This window comes from Canis lupus, chromosome 36 (genome assembly GCF_048164855.1).
Source record: "Canis lupus baileyi chromosome 36, mCanLup2.hap1, whole genome shotgun sequence".
Classification (NCBI taxonomy): Eukaryota; Metazoa; Chordata; class Mammalia; order Carnivora; family Canidae; genus Canis; species Canis lupus.
In genome coordinates this window covers 18,450,169-18,476,000 of record NC_132873.1, presented here as the reverse complement: position 1 = coordinate 18,476,000, position 25,832 = coordinate 18,450,169, and the positions used below count along the sequence as shown (strand labels likewise).

Genomic DNA, 25,832 nt, shown 5'->3' with positions numbered 1-25,832 from the left:
AGGAGTTCTGGCATCAAATGAAGTAGGTGAGAAGACAAGTCAAGCATTCTTCTCTTCTGAGTTGTAAAAGGGAAAAAAATGTGTTGGCCCCAAGTATCATAACAGCACATGTGGGAAACACACTGAACTACACTCTGCTATTGTCTTAATCATGCATTTTCTGACAAATAAAGCCCATACATTGGTAGCATATTTGGCAAAGATTCCATTCTCATAAGTGGCTGTATGGTAAATTTTATGTACAATGTATGTATAGCACTGGGGTTTGAAGAGCAAAGAAGACATGCTGTCATTTCTCTTTGAAACTAAAATTAAAAAAATGTTTCCAATTCATTGTAAAGAGCAATTAATAATAACAAATGGGAAAGTATTTCAGTAAATGAATACCTCTGTGTGGAATGATTCCCATAGCTACTCCTTAGTGAGAGTCACTTTTTCCTGAAATCTCACATGAACTGTTCACTATTTAATCTGAGAAGACAGACTCTTAACATTTTCCATGATGAGAGACTTTACTCCTTATGTTTGTTATCTTTTACTACATATTTCTTGTCCAAGAATATCCAAACTTAAGATTTTCAGTCTTGAGCATTAGCAAGTGAAATAAAAAACCGATGAGTTAGAATGTTCTTGCTTTGATGAGGACCATGTCCTTTGAGTTTAGTATGGTTGAAGTAAACATATTATAAGTCGAGGAGAAAGACAAAAAAGGAGGTGGCATGCTAGAAAGCTGAACCCAAATAAGGGAGAAACCAGGGGTGTAGTTCTATTAGGATTTCAGGAAAGACCATTCACTTCCCTGCCTCTTGAACAGGAGACTGCAAAAGGCAAAAAAAAAAAAAAAAGATGAGAATTGTGCCTTGTCATGTGCAACAGTGGTTTTCAGTTACTTCATGCATGCTTTGAGTCCGTTTCGATAACCAAGCCTATCTTTTGTAAGCCGGGAAAAAAGGAAATATTTGTCCTACTGAAGGAGCTGGACTGGATCTAAGCATTCCATCCTGAAAGATAATTGAGACTCAAGAAGTTTTCTTCTTGAGCAAGAGTTCAAGAGAAGTTTATACTGACTTCACAATTGGCTCCAACCAAAAGTTTCAGCACCCTTTTATATAAGGTATTAACTTACTTGACCCCTAGTTTTGTACATGACACTAGTTAAGCAGAAACGGGGCAATGTGAAAACATATTTAAAAATCTGGTTTTGAACTATGCCTGGTATGCAAAATAGTTAATTCTTCAAAACTTGGCATTTAGAGATGAGGGTGGATTTAAATAGAGGTTGACCAGCTGGCTAATTACATGTTGCCAACATTTCCCTCTGGCCACTTACTGGATGAGTCCTGTTTATGTCAAAGGCTGACTCTGTCCTTTATCCCCCTTCATGGCCAAGAAATGGAATGCCATGCATTTCACTTAAGATGAAATGTTCTGGTGAAACCCAAAGCAACAAAGCCTGTTGCACTTTCTTGGTGGGCCAGACGAGGCAGGTGGTACTAGAGAAGCAGTTGTGGAGAGGTTTCAGGGCAGCCAGAACATTATAAACATTATAAACAATCCTCTCTGTGTTCTTTTACAGAAAGTAAGTTTTTATCCTTAAGATATTATGAAGCCAGAAGCTATTGATGGCAGATTCAAGGTGGGATTTTTCAGCATGAAAGCAGAAATGGACTTCTTGAAGCCCCATCTGCCCAGCTGAGCCTGTGGATTAGGTAAGGATTGAGGAGTGTGAAGTAGGGGTGGCTTCTTCTCATTGTCTGATTTTTAAAAAATGAGCCTCCACGGATCTCTGCAATGGATTGCTCAGAAAGAGAACCGTGTATAAAATTGACAGAGCCTTGAAAAGAATGAGGTGTATAGGTAGAAGGCAAATGAAGGTATGTGTGAGGACCGTGTGCTGGATGTATCACCTAAGCCCATCCATAAGAGGTTTATCAAAGAGGCCAACTCTAGTAGGAATTGCAAACTCAAATTCCTCTAGAATCTCCCTCCATCTCCTACTCTATCCTCAGGGGTTATTAGCATACCTCTCCTTAATCCCAGGCACACTGTGCTTGCTCTCTCCTATGTCCTCCCCAAACCCTAGTGGCACCGTAAAGGAAGAAAGCCATCATAACAGTGAGTTTTAAGTCAGTTTTGTGAATAGGGCCGGAAGTTTTTGTTGATTAGAAGGAGAGATTACTTTGTTGCTTTGTATGAATAAATCAAAATAAATTCCTCCTAAAGTGAGTGCCCCTGTGGGGGAAAGCCTGAATGAATAAGATTTACAGTTGGGATAATAATATTGAACCACGAACACAACTATGGTTTTTAAAATCCTCTCAGTCTCTAGAGCCTTATTTTTTTGACCTCTCACCTGAGAATTTCTCTCTACATATCTCATTAGGGATATTCATTTTAAATAGCTTACCATATGGTATATATTCCTTGAGCACATCTGAGGTTAAATGTAATTGTAGCTCTGTGCTACTGACCTTAGCTTACCCCTGTTACTATTGCAGAGTTTCCCAGGGTCCATTGTGGTCAGGCTGGAGTTTCCATGCATACCTTTCCCCTGGTTAGACCACAGCCTTCAGGCCCTCTGCTGCAGTTACACATAAACATCCATACTCCAGGCTGCCAGAGCAAAAATAGTGCTAGCAAGTAGTTACTAACCACTTGTTGTCCATCAAGTAGTTGTACATGAAAAGTGAAGTAGAAATATTTATCAGATGGCTGATGCAAAAAGGAGGGCCATCAGCTGAGCTGGAGTAGAGGGTTGGAAAAATAGATTGGAGCCAGCTATAGGCAGTTTTGCTAGCTGGGCTAAGGAGGTCAGACATTTTCCCAGATGTAGGGAGCCCTTGAAAGTTTTTGAGCAGAGAAGTGAAATGTGGAAGAGACTTTTTAGAAAGCTTAACTTGGCAGACATTCCAAGGTGGTTCCAGACATTCCAAGGAGGGAGAGACTATAGGCTTGGAAATCAAGGATAATAAATTCAAGCATTAGACCATCTAGAGAGTTACACTGACAATGAGATATTGAGTTATGAGGATGAATAGCTAACATTAACTGTGTGCTCTCCATGTGCCACCTACCTTTATAGCATTAATATTTGCAACAACACTTTGAGGTGGGTATTATTAAATATCCCTCTTTTTTAGGCAGGGAAACTTAACCTCAGAGCAGTAAAGAAAGTTTCTCAGTGTTACCTGGTTAGGAAGTGTCAGGATTGGTATACAAACCCAGGTGGTCTGGCTGCAAGCCTTCATCTTCAGCCATGCTCTGCACTGCCTTTCAACAATTAGTAGGTGAATTTCTTGCTCCCTGGCCTTCCCCTGCCATTGTGACATGACTTGGGACCAAGCCTAGAACCATTGGTATGATTCTGCCTCATTGTTTGTTATGTTTGTACACAGAACTCTACCTCAGACAGCATGCTTGACCAGTTGTTGACTTTGAGACATTCTGAATGCCTGCCAATCCTTGCGTTGGTTTCAAAGGAGACTTGTGAGCAAAGAAGGGGAATATAAGGCATGAATACTACAAAGATGTCACCCATGACTGCTCATCATATTCTAGCAGAAGAAGAAAGAGATCCAGATCTTTCTGCCCTGTTGCTTTCCATTAGATGTTAATGATGTTACCTGCCTGTCCTTGATCTTGGGTCAGTGGTTTTAGGATGCATTTACTTCCAGAATGGGAGTTTTGGAACTTATTTGTTTTGGAACTTACTCACATTAGATGTGAAAAATCTATTGTGAACTTAAACTGACTACATGTTTTTCTCAAAGCTACTATGAAAGATCCCCAAACATTTTGAGCCTGCAGATGTTCCAGGCCAATGCAGCCTTCTAAGAACAAAACTGAAAATGAAGGTTTGCCATTTAAGTTTCTTCTAACACAACTCCTACAAATCAAAAGCTTGATGCACAGTCAACCAGAAGGTGGCCTAATTACATCATGTTTAAATTAAGGTAATTCCATATAGGCTGCATAGAATAATTTATGTATTTTTCTCATTATGAAACTTTCCTATATAGAGATAGCCATTAATTCTGAGAACATTAATTTTGGCTAGGGCTCTATATTCATGTAGTATTACTTTTTAAAACACTGTCTTATAATAAACACTACAGTAGTAAAGGAATTCTGTTGTAGAAAAACAGATAATACTTAATTGCAGACCTAAACTATTTACAAATGGTTGTGATCATATCATACAATGGAGGAACTTACACATGTGTTTGATTTGACATCAGTTTCAATAAACACCGATTGAGGACTTACATATTACTAAATCCATATGATTAGTTTAAAAATTTTTTATTAAAGATTTATTTATTTATTTGAGACAGAGATGGAGAGAATACAGGAGATGGGGGAGGGGCAAAGGGAGAGGGAGAAACAGACTCCCCACTGGGTAGGGAGCTCAATGTGGGGCTCGATCCCAGGACCCTGAGATCATGACCTAAGCCAAAGGCAGATGCTTAACTGACTGAGCCAACCAGGTGCCCTGATATGATGTAGTTTTTATTGCTATGTTGGTTTTTCTGCACTGAATTATATCAAGAATAAGTTGTTTATTGTTTTAGCAGGATGCCCTCTGGTCAGGCCTACCTAACTACAATCAACTGCATCAGCAAATCAACCTATTGATTATCTCTTGAGTTTATTTTAGGTTGAAACTTTGACCAGGCAGTTATTGGAATAGATTTATTTTTGCAAACAAGCAGATTACAAAGGCAAGCAGGCTTGCAAGGACTATGTATTGAGAAATCTTGAAAACATTTTGTTTAGAAAGTTAAAGAAATGTCTTTATTCCATAAAATAAACATCTAAATCTGACTGGCTGCAAATTGAGGTTCTCTAATGTCGATATTTAAAGATGCATTGATAAACTTGTCAGTTTTCTATAAAAATACATTACTGAGATATGTAAGGGTAAAGTTATGAGAAAACTCACGAGACGAGTATTAAAATTTCAAAGTCATTTTTATTTGATTTAGTATGGGTCCAGCTTTAGTCAGAATTGGTAATAAAAAGTAGGACATTTATTTTTTAACAGTAGAGAAAGTTCATCAAATCCTTGAGGAAAAGTTTAACATTTGGGTCACTCCTCCTAATGATATTGGGTTTGTAGAATTGATATCGATCAAGAACTAAGAATTCTATTTCTGCTTAGGAGCTTTAAAAATTGATTCTGGGAAATCAATTTTTAAAAGCCAACTTTCCCCAAATCCACATTTCTTATTAAACTTTATTTTACTGCATTTTATTTAATATTTTGCTTGTAGAACTGAGACTTTTTTTCTATTAAACAATAAAATTCCTTAAAATGAGTCTTGGGCAGATGACATGGTAACAATGTTTTAGTTTTTTTTATTTTTATTTTTATTTTTGGTAACAATGTTTTAAAAATTTTTAAACCATATAATACGCAAATGTCTTATAATTTGGGTGGTATTGTTTGGAAATGTACTTTATTTATTTTTATGTAGGCTCTATCCCCAACGTGGGGCTCAAGCTCACAATTCTGATATCAAGATTGCATGCTAGGAGAACTGAGCCAGCCGGGGGTGGGGGTGGGGGTGGGTGGGTGGGGCGGTGGGTGGTGCCCCTAGGTGGTATTGTTTGAAAGAGCCCCTCCTTCCCCCTTTTCCAGACTAGCTCTGCCCACAGGTTTGTCCATCCTCTTTCTAGGTGTTTATACACATATATAGCTGCACTGGCACAAAGACACATGACTTTTGAGTTTTCCCCTAACATTTTAATTCTATTTTCATAACATTAATTTTCTTGATAAAGCAGTAACAGATTTAATAGGACAAATAATGTTTAGCTCTGCCAAATAATTAGTAGTAAATTAACAGTTGAAACAACTGATTAGGCACAGGTGTCTCATTAGAGAATCTGTTCTCTGGCCTGATGACTCCTAGTCACAGTTGGGTAATTCTCTGTTCGTGTCCAGGGGAATGTAGGAAGTGTGCTACACTCTGTCAGGACCATTAAACAGTTTATTTCTGTCTCACATTATTGCTTTTACGATCAGAAAGAACAGGGCACTTGAAAACCTCACCAAGGGTCACCTGAAACAGGTTCTGCTGACCTTCAGTCATGCCCTCTCTTCATTCCTCTCTGTCTGTCTTGCCCTGTCTTTAACTTTCATCTTTTTTTTTTTTTTCCTTTTCCTAAGTTTTTCAGGCACCCATGATTGTTGTTGATTTTGGGGATAAAGCATACATACACTTTACAAGTGGAGTTGCATTTGCTAAGTAGGTTACACCCAAATGCCAATGAGCACCAATTTTCTGGCCTTGTGCTCACAGCCAGCACTGCAGTCAGAGAGACCCAGGTTTGAATCCAACACCTGCTCTGCGACCATAACAGACTACATAATCGATAGCTAACTCAGGTCCCTCTTCAACAAAATGGGGGTAATAAGATCTGCTTCATATGGCTGTTGTGAGGAAATAGTGAGTGACATACACAAGATTTCCTAGCTTAATCTCTTGGTGAAGGGTGGTTATTATCACTACGGTATCAGCACTTGCTTGGGGATGGTGTGAGGGAGATAGAGAAAAATCTCCGTAGATCTTCATCGGTGGCTTAGCTTCTGGGAAGGCACTTTTAACATTGGCAAAAGGTTTTGTGAAGAAATGGAGAAAGTAGGGATCAAAAGTGAAGTGACCTGGACAATTTGTTGGGTAAGATATTTTGAATTAAACAAAGCTCAAAGGGGTAAGTGCAAAAAGTTTACAGGACAAAATCAAAATGCTACCATGCCAGACGGGGAAAGGTGGACTTCAACTCAGTATAGCAGCCCTGCTAGAATTAGTTAAATAAATGCTGTTTATTTATAAAGCCAATAAGATAGTGGGATGCATGAAAGGCAAAAGGCAGGAAGTGGCCTGTCAGTTCTTAGCACTGGTCTGACCCCAACTGTGGCTACTTGTGTCTCCCCTTGAAGGAGGATGTGGGGAGCTGGCATAGCTCCAGAGAAGAGCAAAAATGTAATTAAGGTTTGGAAAATAAGGGCTAAGAGGAAAGGCCAAAGAGCTGTGGGGTTATTTAGTTTAAAAGAATAAAGGTCTAAAAGATTTGACAGGTCATCATAAGAAAGACATTGGTTGTTTCCCATTTCCACAAATAATAGGGCAAGAAGAAAGAGGCTTTACATTGTACTTCAGAAAGTTTAGGGGCAGAGAATTATTAACAGGGAGGCTCCCGAGCCTTCCTGGCAACTGGGGGGGGGGGAGATTAATGTACAATTATGGTTGTGTCCACTCATTCACATTTACATGTGAAGGAAGAATGAACGTGGTATTTGAATATGAGCTTTTTGATTATTTTGAAAGCAAACCAGGTGCTCATTGCTTGAAATCATTTAGTTGTTACCTATTTAAATCCAGTTACTAACAAAAAGTTAGTTTGAAGGTATAGACACAAATCAGATAGGTTCCGGATTTTCTGAGACAAAGCCTTGTCCCATTAGATTGCTTTTGGCTGGAACCAACTAAAATGCTCTCTGAGGCTGTATCTATTTACTGAATCCCAGAAGAAACTACATTTGATTGTGACATTTAGGGAGAGTTTGATGAACCCCAGTGCCGGTGGGTGTCCATATCATTGCACATTGAGACTAAAGGGTTCTCTGCCTTTCATTTATCCACTTAGGATAGAGATGGAGAAGGTGGGGCTCCACATGCATTTCAGCTCGGGATGTGGTAGTGTCCAAGTCCGAGGGAGAGGAGCACGTTTGCTTTAATAAATATGTGGTCTGTCAATGGTTCCCACTGTCTTCCAATTTAGGTGACTGGTGGCCAACTTCAGTGTAGATGCTTCTTCTGCAACTAAGCGAGGCCACACTGGTGAGGATTTCAAAAACTCAAAATAGTTTTGCTTTTCAAGTTTCTCTTCTCCTTTCCATCTATCAGTCTTTCTATCATCGTTTCTATTATTGATTTTGAATTACATCAATAATCTAGAACAATATGTTTTGGGATTTTCCCATGTTAGTATGTATGATCTACTTCCCTCATTTTAACTACTGCTTTTTATTCCTTGATATGGACATGCCATCATTTATTTTTGCTCTCACTTAAAGATATTTAAGAGTAGTAATCATAATGAAAGTTGGGATAATAGTTACTTGTGGAAGGGTAGTGATTAGAGGTGGCATGTGGGAACATTCTGAGGGCCTGTAAATATTCTACACCTGGCTCTGAGTGGTGATTACATGGAGTGTATACATATAAAAATTGTCTCATTTGTGGACTTCACATACTTTATTGTATGTAAATTATACCTCACAGCCAAATTTTAAAAAAGTAAAGTCATCATTCTTTAAAAATATTATAAAGTATTAAAAAATTATAAAGTATTAAATTATATTTCTGAAGAAATAAGACAAGGGTGTAGAAAAGGAAAGTCGGGAAGAAAAGGAGCTAGCATTTAGAAAGCACCTGTTGTTTTCTAAGCACATTATGTCATTTCTCATTTAATTATCAACAAGTACTCTGTGGAGTGGGTATTCGTGTTCTATTTTCATAGATGAGGAATCAGACTCAAAAAAGGTTAAGTAAAGTTCCAAGTTCACAGGTGCTTGGCAAGTAGCAGAGTCAGGATTTGAACTAAGATCATTAGGACTCAAGGTTTGAATGCAATTCTAAGGAGAGGCTGTTAAATTGAAGAAGGTAGAGCTCAGAAGCTGCATGCATTGCCCAAACTTATGCTCAGGGTGAGTGGCAGATCCATCGACCCAGCCCATTGATTCTTTGGTGCAACAACTTACTTCCTTTCTGTTTGATTTTCAGAGTATTTAACAAAGTTATTCTATTTTATGTCCTAGAAGAAAATGTGGGAGATGAGGATTTACTGATGAAGAAACTTTTAGAAATTTCCTACTGCTAAAGATGCAAACATGTGACATTTATGAAAGGGTAAACAAAACTATTTGGGAGTCTGAGAACTTTCTTTTCATTTTGGTCCTGGGAAAACTTGGAAATTATATGCTTTTGTAGAAAATGATTTGGTTTTTAACCTCAGAAATGTGTATGAGAGTTAGGGATTTTCCTTGTTTTGGAACTTGTGAATGATATATCATTTGTTTAAAGATGATAAGAATAGTTTAAATGACAAGACGATCTGGGACAATTTAGGAATACTCATTTTTTAAAAAAGATTTTATTTATTTATTAGAGAGAGAGAGAGAGGCAGAGACAAAGGCAGAGGGAGAAGCAGGCTCCATGCAGGGAGCCCGACGTGGGACTTGATCCTGGGTCTCTAGGATCACACCCTGGGCTGAAGGCCACACTAAACCGCTAAGCCACGGGGGCTGCCCAGGAATACTCATTTTTAAAAAAGATTTTATGTATTTATTTGAGAGAGAGAGAGAGAGAAGAAGCAGGGGGAACGGAAGAAGGAAAGGGTGACACAGACTCCCCATTGAGCAGGGGCCAGATGTGGGGCCCCATCCCAGGACCCCGGGATCATGACCTGGGCTGAAGGCAGTCACTTAACTGACTGAGCCACTCAGGTGCCCCAGAAAACTCATTTAAAAGCATAAACTGTGTAAACTTCCATGTAATAATTTTGGTTATAGAGACTAGTTCTCTCTTTTCTGGCTACGTCCTCTCAGTTTAATTCATTAGACTTTAAAAATTTTCCCTTTTCTATAATTTTCATTATTAAAAACTCTCCCTTTTTTCTTTTCTTTTAGTGCCCTGGTTCTCAATCACACTGCTTCAAAGAATGAAGAGGTAGACCAGACAAAGAGTGGTGGGCAGCATAGCAAAGTTTCTGACAGTAAAGTTTATTGAATGATTGTACAAAGCTCCCAAAGAGGAAAGGGACCGGAGAGGGTTACCTTATACTTTTTTCTCTTCATTCTCCTCCTCTTGATAATTTTCTTCCACTTCTCATTACTGAGTTATATATGTTTTTATTATGTCTCAGCACTTGGCATGAAGTTGTTGACGTCAAATCCTCTTAACCATATTCGAGAGATTGATAATTGTGCTCTTTTAGTAATGACGGAATGCAGCACGAACACATACTCCTCATATAATCAGCTCACTCCCATAATTGCAATAAACTCTATTCTGAAATGTTATCTATTGAGAACCATAAAACTTTTAAACTGCCAAGAGGACATTTGCTACACTTGTAAGTAATAGAATCTTAGATTGTTAGCCGTGAAAGAGGTCTAATTTTGTACAGGAGGAAACAACAGCCCAGGGATCTTTGTGCAAATTGATTACTTTCATCATAGCAATCTAACTTGCATAACCTAAAGTAAATGATATCATTTCTTTATAGCGTTGATTAAATGAGTTTGTAATGCCTACTTCCATAGTTGATTTGGTTTTGGAGGTGTGTATTACAATGCACGCAAAGTTGAAAATGCCTTTTGCACCTTCTAGTCATTTAGTTTATAAACATAGAAACACTAGTAAAGAAAAAAGAAAAAAAGAGCAAAGATACAGCATATTTCTTCCAGCTACTTGGGTTCTCTGGTATGAAGCGTGGTTACAAGTCAGTGGAATCATCTTAGGCCCTCAAAGTTATATTCCTAGAGAGTGGACATGAATAAAAGGAATAGACCTATGCTTTCCCTGTTAGAATATGCATTATATACTAAGTAGAATCTTTGGCTATTTGTGCCTCTCTGCATCAAAGAACAAGACAGCCAAGCCCAACCGCATGTCCACTGTCTTTGACATGGTTATGGTTTTCTGACGATGACAAGTCCACAAAGCAAATTCCAATCTACGATGTGACAGAGAAAAGGTTTTGTTCAAGGTGAGTTACAACTACATCAGTAGAAATATATTTTGAAATATTGTCTCTAGAATCTATCATTTTAGGAGATGTAAGTCTAGGAGACATATTCCCCTTTTCCCCAAATAAAGTAGTTTTCTTGTTTTTCTTTTCCGATTACAAAAATGATAGGGTAAGACAGAAAATCCAAGCCATACAGAAAATTACTAAAAACATGAAGTCATCCTGGCACCCAAGAAATGTTAAAATTTCTCTTGACATCTCTCTATGTATTTTATCCATCTCTGTGCGTGCATATGTGTGTGTACTTATATAAGTGATACCATATACTTGTATACTTTGTTTTTAACTTAACCATCTGTCATGGAGATTTTCTTTCCTTTAATGAGTATCAGGTTCATAGTGCAGGTAATGAGTAAAGGTTCATGATAGCCCATTATATGGATATATCAGAATTTAATGAATCCCCAGTTGACAGACATTGGGTTGTTTAGTTTATTGGTACAAGCAAGGTGGGAACATTCTTGTGCATGTATCTTTAACTCAAGAACTTATCAGGAAAGTAGATAAATTCCTAGAAGTCTGGTCCCTGTCACCGGTTTGCTTTCCAGAAACTTTACTTTTTAAATTTTGTCAATTTCCATTGCTGCAACAACGTTTGAGAATATAGAAGCAGATTTTTTGGTTCAGTGACTTGAAAGTCTTCAAATATTCAAAATTAATATTCATTACTTTTGGCAAACAAATGTCAAATGTTCCTAATGACTAGATTAAAATATGTGCTATTTAATGATTAGTAGACAAAACAAATCTTTCCAACTGTTTTCCAAGCCATCAGGAAAAAAAAAATCCCTTCTTCCGTGTTCTTACACACAATACTTTGTGTATACGTCTATGGAAGCACTTATTTGATTTTTAACTTTTATTCTTGGGTGCTTTCTCAATTAAAATGTTAGCTCCCTGAGGGGAGGAACTGTACCACCACCCTGCAAGGATCTTACAAAGTGTGTCTGAACCTCAGGAAACTTTGTGGATGAATAAACAGCCACAAAATTTTCCATTTGCTTCCCCCCATTTAGCAACTTCCACCTCCCTCTTTTTCCTTGGGTTTTGAAATATAAGTGTAATATTTGCCCAGGGCAAACAGACTCAGGGCTTGGGAGGTCGCATTGTGTAATGGATGTTAAATCAGCCTAGTTTAACTCTTGGCTGTGATTTATGAGCTTTGGGATACTGGGCAAATTGCTTAACTCCTCTGAATCCTAATTTTCTTCTCTGTAAAATGGAGATAAAAGGCTCTCTTTTGAAAAGTGTCATACAGATTAAAGGAGGTTATGTTTTAAAGCCTTTAGCAAGGTGCTTAGGGTCACACTTGATAAAAAGGAGCTATGACTGTTATTATTTCCTCAAAGGTACAGATACACACACACACACACACACACACACACACACACACAAGTCAATGGCTATTGCTTGCCTTCAACTTCTTGATTGGACACCAACAAAAGCTCCAAGTTAACGGAGATTAGGTCTGAGACTTGTAATAAAATCAATCTAGAACATATGTCAGTGATGAAAATTTATGTTTTTAAAACTAAAAGAAGTTCTCAGAGTATTGAAATAGGGAATGAATAGGATTGGGCTAGGCATTAATAACCATAAGAGTATTTTGTTAGGGTAAAAAACAACGTCGGGCAGTCTCTAGCCCAAAGCATCACGTTATACAACTCCAGTGAATAAAAAACAAAACAAAACAAAAAAATGAAAATGTAAAAGTTGAACTATAATGACCTTTGTTCTTTCCTAACAAGCAACCAACCTTTTAAAATGACAACCTACTTTCACCTTCTTGGCCCTAGGACCACTATTGGTTTTCACCAGATTTGCCTTCTTACACTGGAGCATAGGTGGCTGAACCTACTTTCCACATAACAGTTGAGCCTTAAGAATGCAGGAACACCCTGTGAACTGCTCACTAAATTTCGTTCAGGTTTCTGCACTTCCTGCTGGAGATGGCTCAGGGAAATGCAGCGTCATCTGTGTGTCACATTTCCAATACTGCTTCCCTCCACTTAGATTTTCTGTGTATAAAGCCAGTTATCATCAATAAGTGCACTTCTTAAAATCTATGGAGGAAAAGACTGCAACATCTTCTGCACTTAAGCAGAATTCAAATTTGAGCAAAAGATAGCTTTCTTTGAAAGACGGAGTTTTAAAAAAGATGAGCAAAGCGTGTACTTCCTGAGACCAAGTAAATATCCTCTTCTACGGAAGCAAGGACACTTCTTCCTCTTCCTCTAAGGAAACCCGACCCTGATTCTATTTTTTTTTTTTTTTTTATTCAAGACTTAGCAGAAACACAATGCTTCACATTATGAAGGCTTATTACAACACAATGACAGCACTATAATTTCTATCAGGGTGAAGTGCTTCTCTTGGCTTTAGGCCAGTGAGGCTCAGGGTCATTTAGCACTTCTATAATGTCTGACACAGGCAAATACCTTTATGTTAATGCAATCTGCATTTATTTAGGAAGCATTTTAAAAACGTTATTTTAACAGAATCTCATTAGAAGCAGCAGCAGCAGCAGCAGCAGCAGCGGATCTTGCACGTGACCAGATTTGTTTTCCCTGGTGTGGATAGACTTTCAGATGGTCTATAAGCCATTTTGAGTGACGGTACCACCCACTTCTGAGGCCCAAGCAGTTGTAAAATCTGTTTGGTGGGCAGAAGGCCTTTTGGTTCTTTTGTCAAAGAAAACCTGTAATTGTAAAATTCCTTCTTGATTTCATTGTTTACATAGACATAAATAATGTTCCCTTGTCTTTTTTCTGGTTATGCGGTATGTGGTCATTCTCGATGTTTTGAAGAAGTTAAGTAAGACCTTTAAGTAAACATCTTAGGGAAATAGCTAAGATCTAAAGCTAGCAACACTTCATATTTTTGTCTATTAAAAGAAAGACAGATTTTTTTTCAGAAGGCTTCCACCCCACTGCCCCTGCTTGTTTCTTGTCGTCATTGTGGGCTTTGGCCCCAGGAGACTATGTCTCCACATAAAAGCCGTGTAATCCTTACTTCCCAGTGAGAACTACCTGAGTACTTACAAGTAATACTTCCTTCCCACGTGGACAGGCATGGTGGCTGCTTCCTTCCCACGTGGACAGGCATGGTGGTGTGACTGGAGTCCTGCAGTGCAGCTGGGGACATGGGAGAGGGGGTGAGAGGACGAATCCTCCATAGGGAGCAAGGCTGTGTAGCAGGTCTTTGATCCAATAGCAACATTGGGTCTAGCCAATTAGAGTTGTCTCAGTCTCCCTTAGCAATCTGACATGGCAAGCATACTGCAAGTACTTCCCAAGACTTCTCTCCTTTTTTGCTTAGACTGGCGGTGGGATAAGGATAGACTGTGGGCAGTTTAAATGGAAAAACAAAGTATTTGTTTATTCATCCATTTATTGATTATAAATGCAAACATTTCCTAAGTGCTCTGTATGGCCCAGGCACTGTGCTCAATGCTTTTATTTTTTTTTAAAGATTTTATTTATTTGAGAGAGAGTGAGAGAGAGCACGAGCAGGGAAGAGAGGGAGAAGCAGGCTCCCCACTGAGCAGGGAGCCGGACAAACGATGCGTGGAGCTCTGAGCTCCATCCCAGGGGTTAGGTTCATGATCTGAGTTGAAAGTAGACCTTTCACTGACTGAGTCACCCAGGCTCCCCTGTGCTCAATGTTTTATGTACATTATCTCTATTAATTCTTACAATAACCACAAAGCAGGTAAATGTCAACCTTCATTTAGCAGTTGAGGAAACGGAGCCTTAGGAGAGTGTAAAGAAACTTGCCCAAGGTCACGCAACAGTAAGAGGCAAAGCTGGGACCCTATCCTGCTGTGATGCCAAGGCTGTGTTCTTAACCACTGTGCTATACTGCCTCCCTGTGTTAGAACATCTTTTATCTTTTATCCACAACAGGGTGGAAGATAAGTAGAAGATAAGAAACCTGCCAGATGCTAGATGCCTGGAGATACTATTATATACGCTTGTCATTATATTAACATAGTGTAGGAAGTTATGTTAAATTGTCATGTTTATACAAACAATGAAGAAACTTAAATAGGCTCCAGCAAATGTAATTCAAGCTGTTTGATCTCTAAAATATGATTATAATGATCTCTTTCTGTTGGCCTCTATCTCTGGTTTTCTGAAGTGATCTTTTGTTTTGCATGAACAGTTGTTGCTGAGCAATGCCAGCTGCAGGGGAACGATTCATGATTACCTCCTCCCCCCTCTTTCTTCCCTCCCCATCACCTCTGATCCTCACAAGTGCTATAATTTTAAATTTATTTATTTATTTATTTTAAATATTGTATTTATTTATTCATGACAGACACAAAGAGAGAGAGAGAGGCAGAGACACAGGCAGAGGGAGAAGCAGGCTCCACTCAGGGAGCCTGACGTGGGACTTGATCCCCGGTCTCCAGGATCACACCCCAGGCTGAAGGCGGCACCAAACCGCTGGGCCATCGGGGCTGCCCTAATTTTAAATTTATATGATTGACAGAGATGGGAAGCTCTCACGTGTATTTCTCTTACAAAATTTATTAAAGCAAAAGCATCTCCAAAAAGGCCCCAGCATCGTGTCTGGTTCAGACACAACCCTTCAGGAGGGAACACGGCTACCGATATAATTTAGTTGGAAGATGGTGAAGCAGAAGGAGGAGGAAGAGTTTGGGGAATTTTAAGTGCTCTGATTCTCATAGTCTCCTATTTTGGGCACCCTGAGGGATAGTTACATCTCAAAGCACAAATTAGAGTAAGGAGAACTTCTGAGATTATGTAATGTCCTCTGTTAGAGACATCAGATTTAGGGTTGGTCTAATTTACTTTGACTACTCATTTCTGAAAATTGCCTCTGGGATGCAGCATCATCCTTAAATTAAGCCGCCCCCTTTTCCATATTCTGTGTGAGGGAGTATATGCAGATAACCCTACAGATATCCAAAATCTGCAGGTACTCCCTGGGTCTTCCGTACAAGTGTAAAGCCCCTGGTAATATTGAAGGTTCTCAATCTTCTGTGATATGCTTTCAGCTGCTAGAATTACTGGCTACACAAATGAAGGGCTTCAAAGAACCAACTACACCACCATCTCCATGGTGAGAGAACAATATTTCTAGGTGTCCACAAAAGTAACTCCAGCAAGAGCACTACTTATGTGCCTGTCTTTCCACACTATGTCTGTGTTTGGGGAATGGCCGGTTTGGCCATGTGCTGCCCTTACTATTATGCCTTTCATGTTCATGGAACAAAGTGTTTACATGTTTCAGGAAACCAAACAATCTATCTTTGTTGTTCATCTGCCATGATGCCGCATATTTTACTCTTGGCCAGATGAATCCCAACGGACCTCAGTAACAGTATATATACTCAGTTGCAGCAACGATACATTTTACAAAATTTGGTAAAATGATCAAATGCTGGGGTGTCCTTAGCATACTGTTTAAAAGATACTGCAGGATACACCTGAAAAGTAAATCATGATAAAAGAAAGGGCAGAATGAAAAAAACCAGAAATGCATGTGAGGGTGCTTGTCCAGGTGGCCCTGCACAGGCATTGAAAGCAGCCCTGAGCAGCTCCGGAGGCTCAGTGGTTTAGCGCCGCCTTCAGCCCAGGGCATGATCCTGGAGTCCTGGGATCGAGTTCCACGTCGGGCTCCCTGCATGGAGCCTGCTTCTCCCTCTGCCTGTGTCTCTGCCTCTCTCTGTGTGTCTCTCATGAGTAAATAAATAAAATCTTAAAAAAAAAAAAAATAAAAGCAGACTTGTGGCCTTCTCCTTGAGGGTCGACAAGGCTTGGTGAAGCCTGGATAATGAGTCAAGAGTTTCAATGGATTCTTTAATTTGATGATTTAGAGGTGGATATGTTGGAAAACAGCATTAACATATATATATACTTAGAAGCTGGCACTTGCTCGGTATTAAAAGATCAGGTTGGCAAGTGCCCGCCATGCATTTATAGAAGCTTGTGGTGTCATCACTCCCTGTTCAGAACTACTCAAGTGATTTGAGGGAGATTAGGCGAGCTTATTTTATTCTTATGCACATTAATTTAGGAATTTGGCTGGAAGACTCCCCCCCCCCTTTTTTAAAGCAAATGTCTAAAGTTGATACCTTTTAAATACTGCAGAATTCATTTTCCTCAACTTTTTTTTTCTTAAGATTTTATTTATTTATTCATGAGAGACACAGAGAGAGAGAGGCAGAGACACAGGCAGAGAGAGAAGCAGCCTCCATGCAGGGAGCCCAACATGGGACTCGATCCTCGGTCTCCAGGATCACGCCCTGGGCTGAAGGCAGACACTCAACCAGTGAGCCACCCAGGGATCCCTTTCCTCAACTTTCTTAGTATCATAGCCAAATTAAATCCTGAGTAGTGTTGAGAAATGGACCTGAAAGAGAAAGGATGAATAAAACTCAACGAATTTCTTTCAGAGTTAGCCTGTGCTTAACGTTTATATGCAATGTGGCTAGGGCAAAGCTACCTGGTTTAAATATTTGTTGATAGCCTACCATGTACCAAGTCTACATTCTAGGCTCTAGTGATAATAAAACAGTGAACAAGACAGCTAAGTTCCTGCTGCACTGATCCTAAAGTTTAGTGGGAGGGGCAAATCATAAAGAAGTGTTCAAATAAATATATAACATTTCAGAAAGACAGGAATAGAGAATGATAGGGTGCGAAGGCAGTCATGAGTGCTAATTCATAATGAGTATTTAGGGAAGTTGTTCGGATAAGGTGACATTTGAACAGAGGATTGAGGAGCCATGTAGGTATCTATGACAACCATATTCCAGGCTGGGAACATGGAAGGCAAAAAACCCGAGACAAGCTTCTATTCTGACTCTGGGCTCATCCATGCATGAACACAACGGCAAGCAATGACTTGAAAAGCATGTGTGTTTCTTCTTGCTGTCTTGCCTGATTGGGTGTATTTTCTTTTTCAAGTCGGCCTTGTCACGAGGACATGCCCAGGCTAACCTACTTGAGATGTATGAGAAATGTGGAGAAGAACCAATGCCATATTAAACCAGCTGATGGCGAGCCAGTGAGAATGCTCAGTGAAGAGCAGCTGAAGTGCTTCCTCAATGCATACTTTTGATTACAGACATATAAGTGACTCAGGTCGAGACTAGGAAAGCCATCTGCTGACCCATAGACTTATGGGCAAATATAAATGTCTATTGTTTTAAGCCACAGAGTTTGAGGATGATTTGTTATGCAGTACCATTGTGGTGATGGACAACTGATACAGGCACTCAGGTTCTTTGCAATGTGGTCTTGCCCACGTCTTTAGCTTCGTGTCCCACCATTCCAGTGCACTTTAAATTCCAGACAACTGATTTAACTGAAGTTCTTGAAATGGGACACGGTCTCTCATGAATTTCTATATGCTATTTTCATTTCAGAAATGCACTTCATGCCCATCTTTGCCCCATCTTCTATCAAGACTTAGGTCAGGTGTTGCTTCTTTGAAAAGCCATGCTAATGCCCCATACTGGGTTAAGTGTTCCTTCTCTGTGCCTGCATGGGAATCTCTAGTACAGAAAGGCACCCTTATGTTTACAATTTAGTATACTAAGTGTTCTCTCTCCTCTATGAGCAGAAGCTTCCCAAAGTCAGAGACTGGCTATTCTCTGTATCCTGAATGTAGTGTTTGGCATAAAACAGAATCTCTACACACGCTTGTCAGCTTATGAAAGACATTTATTTACCTTATTGGAATAGAGTTCTAAATCTCACAAAGAAAGGGAAAATTCTAAGAGAACAGGGAAGGCTTCATGGAAGAGATAGAAATTGAAATATTCTTTAGATTTAAGAGGTGGAAAGGGTTTGGGAGTTAATGAACATTTCAGGCCGAAATAGTAGCCATGAACAAAGGCAAAGTGTTACACTAGCGGTTGAAGCATCCAGTACTATTGTAGTAGAAGATTCATGAGTAGGTGTATTGTAATAAAGGCAGGGGCAGAGGCAGCCTATGTGGCTCAGTGGTTTAGCGCTGGGATCAGTCCAGGGCCTGATCCTGGAGACCCGGGATCGAGTCCCACATCGGGCTCCCTGCATGGAGCCAGCTTCTCCCTCTGCCTGTGTCTCTGCCTCTCTCTCTCCCTCGTCTCATTAATAAATAAAAAAATAAAAAAAAAAACAAAGGCAGAGGCATTTTGTGGGGATTTGAACAACATGTTAAGACATTTGGGCTTCATTTTGCAGAATAATGACACCATAAGAACCATCCTTTAATGGGTTAGTTTGGAAACAGTGTGTAGGATATTTTAGGGGTCAGAAGAGAAAGAGACTGAATATGTGGAACTATCTACAAGTGGCATTTGGAACAATTCAGATAAAAGACAATGGGTAAGACTGGGAATGTGTAAGAATATATAAAACAGTAATTAAATGTGGGAGTTGGTAAAGGGGAGATAACCAAAAACTACTCTTCGATTTCTCTCCTAGTATCTGGGGAAAAAAGAACAAGCTTAATAGGAACTTTGAAACCAGTTTGGACATACTGGGTTTAAAATGCATATAGGTTAAGATATCTAGGAAGAAGAGAGAAACCTGGACTTGGAGCTGAGCTAAGAACTGGCATATTTGAGGATCTTCTGTCCAGAAAGGATTGTTGTAGGAACGAAGCCCAGGAAGATAAGTTCAAGGGCTGATCCATGCAGAATGCCTTTATTTAGAGGACAATAGGAGAAAATGGGGCACATAAAAGAAACAGATGTAGTAGAAAGTAGATTCAGATAGAGTAGCTGGTGGACAGTGCAAAAGAGGAGCCTAAGAATGGAATGAAGTACCAGTTTCAGATAGGAAGAAAAGTTAATGGGAAAGAGGACTGAGAAGGGGATAGTGGATTTGATCATGTTGGTGTCTTTAAGAAAAGAACATTTTGGTTTATGGTTGTGGATTTTGAAGTCAAATTGTAAGGATTGAGTTGGGATAAATGAGAAAGTGGAGACAGAGTGTAGATTTTAAAAAAAATTGATAAAGGGAGGAAAAAGACGAAATAGTAGTTGAGCATTGGAAAAAGACATTCATATGATTTGGACATTTGTATAGGTACATGGGTGGGGTGGGGGTGGAGCTGGAATAAGAGATGGCTCTAAAGCTCCCAGAAGCCAATGTTTATAGCAGCAATGTCTGCAATTGCCAAAATATGGGAATATATATATGAATATTATCAGAAAGAATGAAATCTTGCTATTTGCAATGATGTGGATGGAACTAGAGTGTATTATGCTAAGTGATATAAGTCAGTCAGAGAAAGACAAATACCATATGATTTCATTCACGTGTGGAATTTAAGAAACAAAACAGATGAATGTAGGGGAAGGGAAGGAAAAATAAAATAAGAAAAAACAGAGAGAGGCAAACTGTAAGAGACTCAACGATATGAAAAAGACTGAGGGTTGCTGGAAGGGAAGTGGGCGGGAGGGATGGGGTAATTGGGTGAAGGACAATAGGAGGGCATTTTATATAATGAGCACTGGTATTATATGGAACTGATGGATCACTAAACTCTACCCCGAAACAAACAAAAAACAAACAAAAAAATGTAGACTTGATAATGCGTAAGGAGAGGTTTGCCTTTATTTATTATTATTTTTTTAAATTATTTATGATAGTCACAGAGAGAGAGAGAGGCAGAGACATAGGCAGAGGGAGAAGCAGGCTCCATGCACCAGGAGCCTGACGTGGGATTCGATCTCGTGTCTCTAGGATCGCGCCCTGGGCGAAAGGCAGGCGCCAAACCGCTGCGCCACCCAGGGATCCCGAGGTTTGCCTTTAAATAGGGGGGACTGCACTTCTTTTTCCACTATAGAATACAGCAGAGGATATATTTATCTTTCACCATTATGGGGCATAACCATGGCTTCACACAGTCCATATTTGGACCACACTCAAAGACAAAATATCATAGCTGATCAGCCACTTGACATGTATGGCAATGATCATTTTTAAACTTGTCTTAGAGGTTAAAAATATTTAAAAAACTAAATGTGAGTGTATTAGTCTCATCAACAGCCCACTATTTTTTACATATAACAAAGAAATATCAAACTGTTAAGGGATAAAACAAAAATACGTGGCTTTCTAAAGGGTGGGAAGCCAAGCAGATGATCTTTATCAAATGCTAATTTATTCATAATAATTAGCTTTGCTTATGTCTCCAAAATTTGGGACATTGGGAATGAATAGTAATTTTGGTATAATATAGACACAACTGTTAACTACTCTTTAGGTGGGTCATTCTCTCATTTGGATTTAGTATTTTGTAAAATAGAAGAGTGTTTTCTTTTTTAGAGCTAGTTTCAAAAATAGACCCTTAACTGTGTATATAACTAGTATAATTAAACCTGTAGTAGGTATATATTTGTATTTGTATTGAAGTAGTAGAAATTTGAAGTAGTAGAAATTTATAGATAGTTTACATTCATTCAGGAAAATTCCCTCCAATGTGATTAACGCTTAATGATAAAAACCACTTTCAAGAATTGATTTTTGAATGAAGTCTTTTTATAAGGAGAAGATGAAGTGGGGTTTCTAGTTGCTATGTTGATTTGGTTTAAGGTAGTTCCAATACTGTAAGTCTGCTCTTTTATTAAAATATTTGGGTGACTTATAATTTTTTTTCACTGAGGTTGTCAAGTTATGGATGAAAAAAAGACTAAGGGCAAACAAGGTTGTTATAGGTAGATAGACATTCTGTCCAGTGGTTTTCATGTCATTTGCAAGAAGTGAACTATCCATCCTCTGCCCCACACTTCACCTCTTTCCCTTGTGCCCTCACAAAGAGGCTGATGATGTTCTGTGAGGAACAGCTGGGGAGTTGCTGGGCTCCTCAAAACGAGGGCTGCTTTGATCTCTGCTCAACCCTGATCTCTTAGGTCATCTCTCTCTTTTTTTGTCAGGGGAAAGGGCATGTCTCTTTTGTGGATTCCTGGTTCGTGGTGGTATCTGGATAAGGAAGAAAGGCTGTCCCTGCACTTTTGACTGTGGGGTGCTTGGCTGCATGTCCCAGTTCAGATTCCAACACACCCTATGTTGAAGAAGAAGCTTACAAGTCTGAACTTTGGTTTGGGTAACTGAGAATGAAAGCATTTTTCATCTGAACTTTCTGTGCTTTATGAACACCTCAAGGGAAACACCTTTAATACTGGAGCCCTAATAAAGAGCATAAGACAATTTGTTTTTCTGATGAAGAAAAATCTTGATGCACAAAACAGATGATACAAGCAACCCTGTTTCCCTAAATGCTTGTTATTTAATCTACTTAATAAATTTTGAATTCTTTGGAGATAAAGCAAAATGTAAGCAAAAATATGAGAAAAAGGAAGATGAGAGGGTTTTTTTTTGTCATTGTTGTTTAGAGATACCAAGATATAGAAATTATTCCTTTTTTTTAAATAGTTTATTTATTTATTCATGAGAGACACACAGAGAGAAGAGAGAGAGAGAGAGAGAGGCAGAGACATAGGCAGAGGGAGAAATAGGCTCCCTGCAGAGAGCCTGATGCAGGACTCCATCTCAGGATCCCTGATCATGCTCTGAGCCAAAGGCAGATGCTCAACCACTAAGCCACACAGGTGCCCCAGAAATTATTCCTTTTTAAAAAAATTTTATTTATTTATTTGAGAGAGAAGGAGAGAGAGCAGGGGGTGGAGCAGTGGGAGAGGAAGAGAATCTCCAGCAGACTCTGCACTGAGTACATAGCTCAATGCAGAGCTCCAGCTCACAACCCTAAGATCATGACTTGAGCCAAAACCAAAAGTTGGACCCTTAACCGACTGAGCCACCCAGGGGCCCCTAGGGTGTCTATAATTCTTCATGAAAGATCTAAGAAATCTGATTTTTTAAAAATAGTGTAAATGAAGCTTAAAAAGCGAAGAATTCCACTTTCTGGGGGATTCTTAGGGACAGGCATCTTAGTGGGGTGTCGCTCACTAAGTGTCAAAGAGAAAATTGGTATGTCACTCAAATTTAGCTCTCCTCCATTTTTTATAACTTCTAAGAGCTGACACTGGAACTAAAGGAGGGCTTCCCATTTTTTTCTTTGATGGTTCCCAGGCAGAGTCTCCATTTCTTCCAGCTCTTTTTGGCCCTTCTCACTCATCAGGCAGCTAAGGGCACTAATCCCTTTCTTTCCATTTCCATGTATAGGGAGGTAAGACAGTGGGAAACCATACAATCCTATCCTCTGATGGGATATGTTTGCTAATAATCTAAAGCCTGATGGTTTAGTTTTATACCTGAAGTTCCGATGGCTTTTTGGGGAGTTAAAGATTCTTGATATTTTAAATATATTGTATATAACTGTTTGTGAATATATGCATTCACATGTGTCTATCTGAGTTCATATCGCCTGCTTAAATTCCTTAGTCATTTTCCATCATCCTCAGATAAAGTGCAAGTTCTTTAGCATGCCTGGAATCTCCTTTCTTTCATTCTTGGTTGATCCTTCCTCTGTGTATGGGTTCAGCTTAGCATACATCATTTACAGGAAGTGTCTCAGGTCTCATGCTGTGTACAGGCACCTCATCTCTGTTCCTGTATCATTAGCATATTATAGTGAAGTCATTCACGGATTCTTTGGTTCAGCCAACTCTTTTTGAACACTTGTGTTACCAATCAATCTATCATAGCCTCTAACTCTAGAAATGAATGGGGGAGCGCTGGGGCTCTGCTGTGGCTGACTGCTCTGTCCCAAGGAATCCCAAGAGGGCTGGACAAATCAAAAGCATAATCGCTGGCTGGATTTGCCAACATTGTTCCTGAATAAACTTGGATGAACTCATTGAAAGAGAAGTTAACAACTCAAGACCTAAGGGCTTGGCAAAAGAAAGTGAGAAATTTATTTGGGGTGCTGTAGCCAGGAGAGGTGGCAGGCTCAGCCTTCACAACCCACTTCTCTTCTGCAAGATGGACACCTATAGTTTTTATAGAGAGTGGTTTGGATGAGAGGGAGTGGTTATGTGCAAGACAGCAGGCAGAGAGAGCATGTGATCATAGGTGGGGGTTGGGATGTGTTCAGCATGTGATCATGGGCAGAGAAGGGAATGTGGTCTAGGCATTCCATTGCTATCAGGACTTTTCTGGCCTGGTGATTGGAGTATTCCTGGTCATTGCAAAAGGTCTTCACCAATGCCTCAAAGTGTGATAAGAAATAAGAACAATGGGTTTCAGTTAGAGCATGAGTTAAGTGGTCTTGTCTGTTTCTGATTTTAACTGTTTTGGTCTCTAGTTTAGCAAGAGGGCCCACTGACACTTTCATTGGCCTACTGCTTTAAGCCCCACCAAGTCAGGGTTTGTTATATAATAGACTTCAATAAATGTTTATGCAATCAAAATGGATATATGTTATTTCTAGTTTTAGTAAAGAGCTTAATTGGTTACTTATGAATGAAAATGCCTTTAGAGAGGCAATGTAATGTAGTAAAACAAACAAACAAATTCAACACCAAACCCTACTGGAGTTACAAGAAGAATAGCTACAGGTGGTGGCTAACAGCCTAGATTTCAGAGTCAAACTACCTGCATGTAAATCCTGACTCTTCTGCAAGCTGGCTTTGTGATATCAGGCCAATTATCCAGTCTCCTTGCATCTCATATGTAAGAGAACAATCACAACAATGTTTGGTTGTTCTTTGAAAGAAAGGTTTAAGCAAAACGACCTCCAAAGGCTAGAGGAGCCTCATAAGAGGAAAGAAAAAGGGCAAATCCAGCTTGATGAGAAATGGTTTGTTAAAGGGACTTGCAGACAGAGTTCTGTCTTGGGTGGCTGCAAGATAAGTAGATCTCCACACCCCACTTCCTGTAAAACCTGCTTTTGTACCCTAAAGGCTGGGAAGTACGTGCCAGGAGACCACCCTGGAGGGAATGTTTGAAGATCATAGTCATATCTCCAGAGCTGACCAAAGATGTTATGCTCCAAGGGTGTACTTAAGGGTGTGGTTAAACAAAACAAAAGAGTTTGGGACAGTGGATAGCTATGCTCAAGAAGACTTCAGGTCACAGAATGGTCACTATAGTGGATCTGTCCAAAATGGCATTTGTCTGGTTCATACACTGGTCCACAAGGTTACTGAGAGGATTAAATTAAAAGGCACAATAAAGGGCACCTGGGTGGCTCAGTTGGTTAAGTGTCTGACTCTTGATTTTGGCTTAGGTAATGATCTCATGGGTCTTAAGATCTAGCCCTGCGGTGGGCTCCACACTCAGTGGGGAGTCTGCTCAAAGATTCTCTCCCTCTGCCCCTCCCCCCACATGCACATGCATGCACTCTCTCTCTCAAACAAATCTTTTTTTCAAAAAGAAGGCACAATGAAAAAAATGTACTCAGTTAATAAACATTTGGTAACAATCAAAACAATAAAAGAAGACAGAATGAGGAATTATTACAATGTGGTATAATTAACCGAGGAAAAGTACATTATAAATTCCATAGTGTTGTATTTAGTTTTTTGAGATTATTAATTTTCTCAATTTCATCGTTGGTCATACTTCTCAAGCTTTGATGAATTTACAAATCACTTGGGGATCTTGTTAAAATGGAATCTTTGATTCAGTAGGTCTGGGTTGGGGCCTGAGATTCTGCATTTCTAACAAGCTCCCAGGGGATGCTGATGCATGGGTCCACAGACTACGCTTTGTTCTAATTTTGAGCAATTGTTCTCAAACTTTATTATGTGCCAGAATCTCCTGGAGGGCTTGTTAAAACACGAAAGGTGGGCCCTACCCTCAGAGCTTCTGCTTCAGTAGGTCTTGGGTGGTGCCTGATAGTTTGCATTTCTAACCAGCCCCCAGTTGATGTTAATGCTGCTAATTTGGGAACTTCATTCTTTGAGAACCATTGATTTAGAAAACAGAAGATTGTTTTATTTGGCAAGCAAATTACTTCACCATGCTATAGAAATTAGGAATTGGAGACTTTAAGACTTAGATTCTGACGCTTAGATTTTAGTTCTGGTGTCTAAACACATTTGTATTATTTTAAACAATAATTAGCACTAACAAGTCCCT

The 25,832-nt window shown here is 39.4% G+C and overlaps 2 long non-coding RNA genes across 8 annotated transcripts in view; one reads left to right on the top strand and one right to left on the bottom strand.

Annotated features, from left to right (window-relative positions):
• The window catches only part of LOC140625320 (uncharacterized), a 42,476-nt gene extending 39,111 nt beyond the window's left edge, over positions 1 to 3,365 (bottom strand). For 3 of the 5 annotated variants that reach the window (XR_012024675.1, XR_012024674.1, XR_012024676.1), the window contains exon 1: positions 3,189 to 3,364. This is a non-coding gene — a long non-coding RNA (uncharacterized lncRNA). Of the gene's footprint in view, positions 1 to 3,188 lie in introns of all 5 variants that reach the window. The other 2 variants (XR_012024677.1, XR_012024678.1) reach the window with 1 other exon arrangement.
• On the top strand, positions 1,557 to 21,998 carry LOC140625321 (uncharacterized). 3 transcript variants are annotated; one of them, XR_012024681.1, is made up of 6 exons: positions 1,557 to 1,709; positions 3,396 to 3,953; positions 8,828 to 8,918; positions 9,698 to 10,143; positions 10,657 to 10,779; positions 17,760 to 19,889. It is a non-coding gene; the product is annotated as an uncharacterized lncRNA (long non-coding RNA). The 3 variants fall into 3 exon arrangements; XR_012024679.1 differs by lacking the exon at positions 17,760 to 19,889 and adding an exon at positions 21,725 to 21,998 and having other exon boundaries at positions 1,558 to 1,709; XR_012024680.1 differs by lacking the exons at positions 1,557 to 1,709; positions 3,396 to 3,953; positions 17,760 to 19,889 and adding exons at positions 8,497 to 8,716; positions 21,725 to 21,998.
• Positions 21,999 to 25,832: the final 3,834 nt, after the last annotated feature.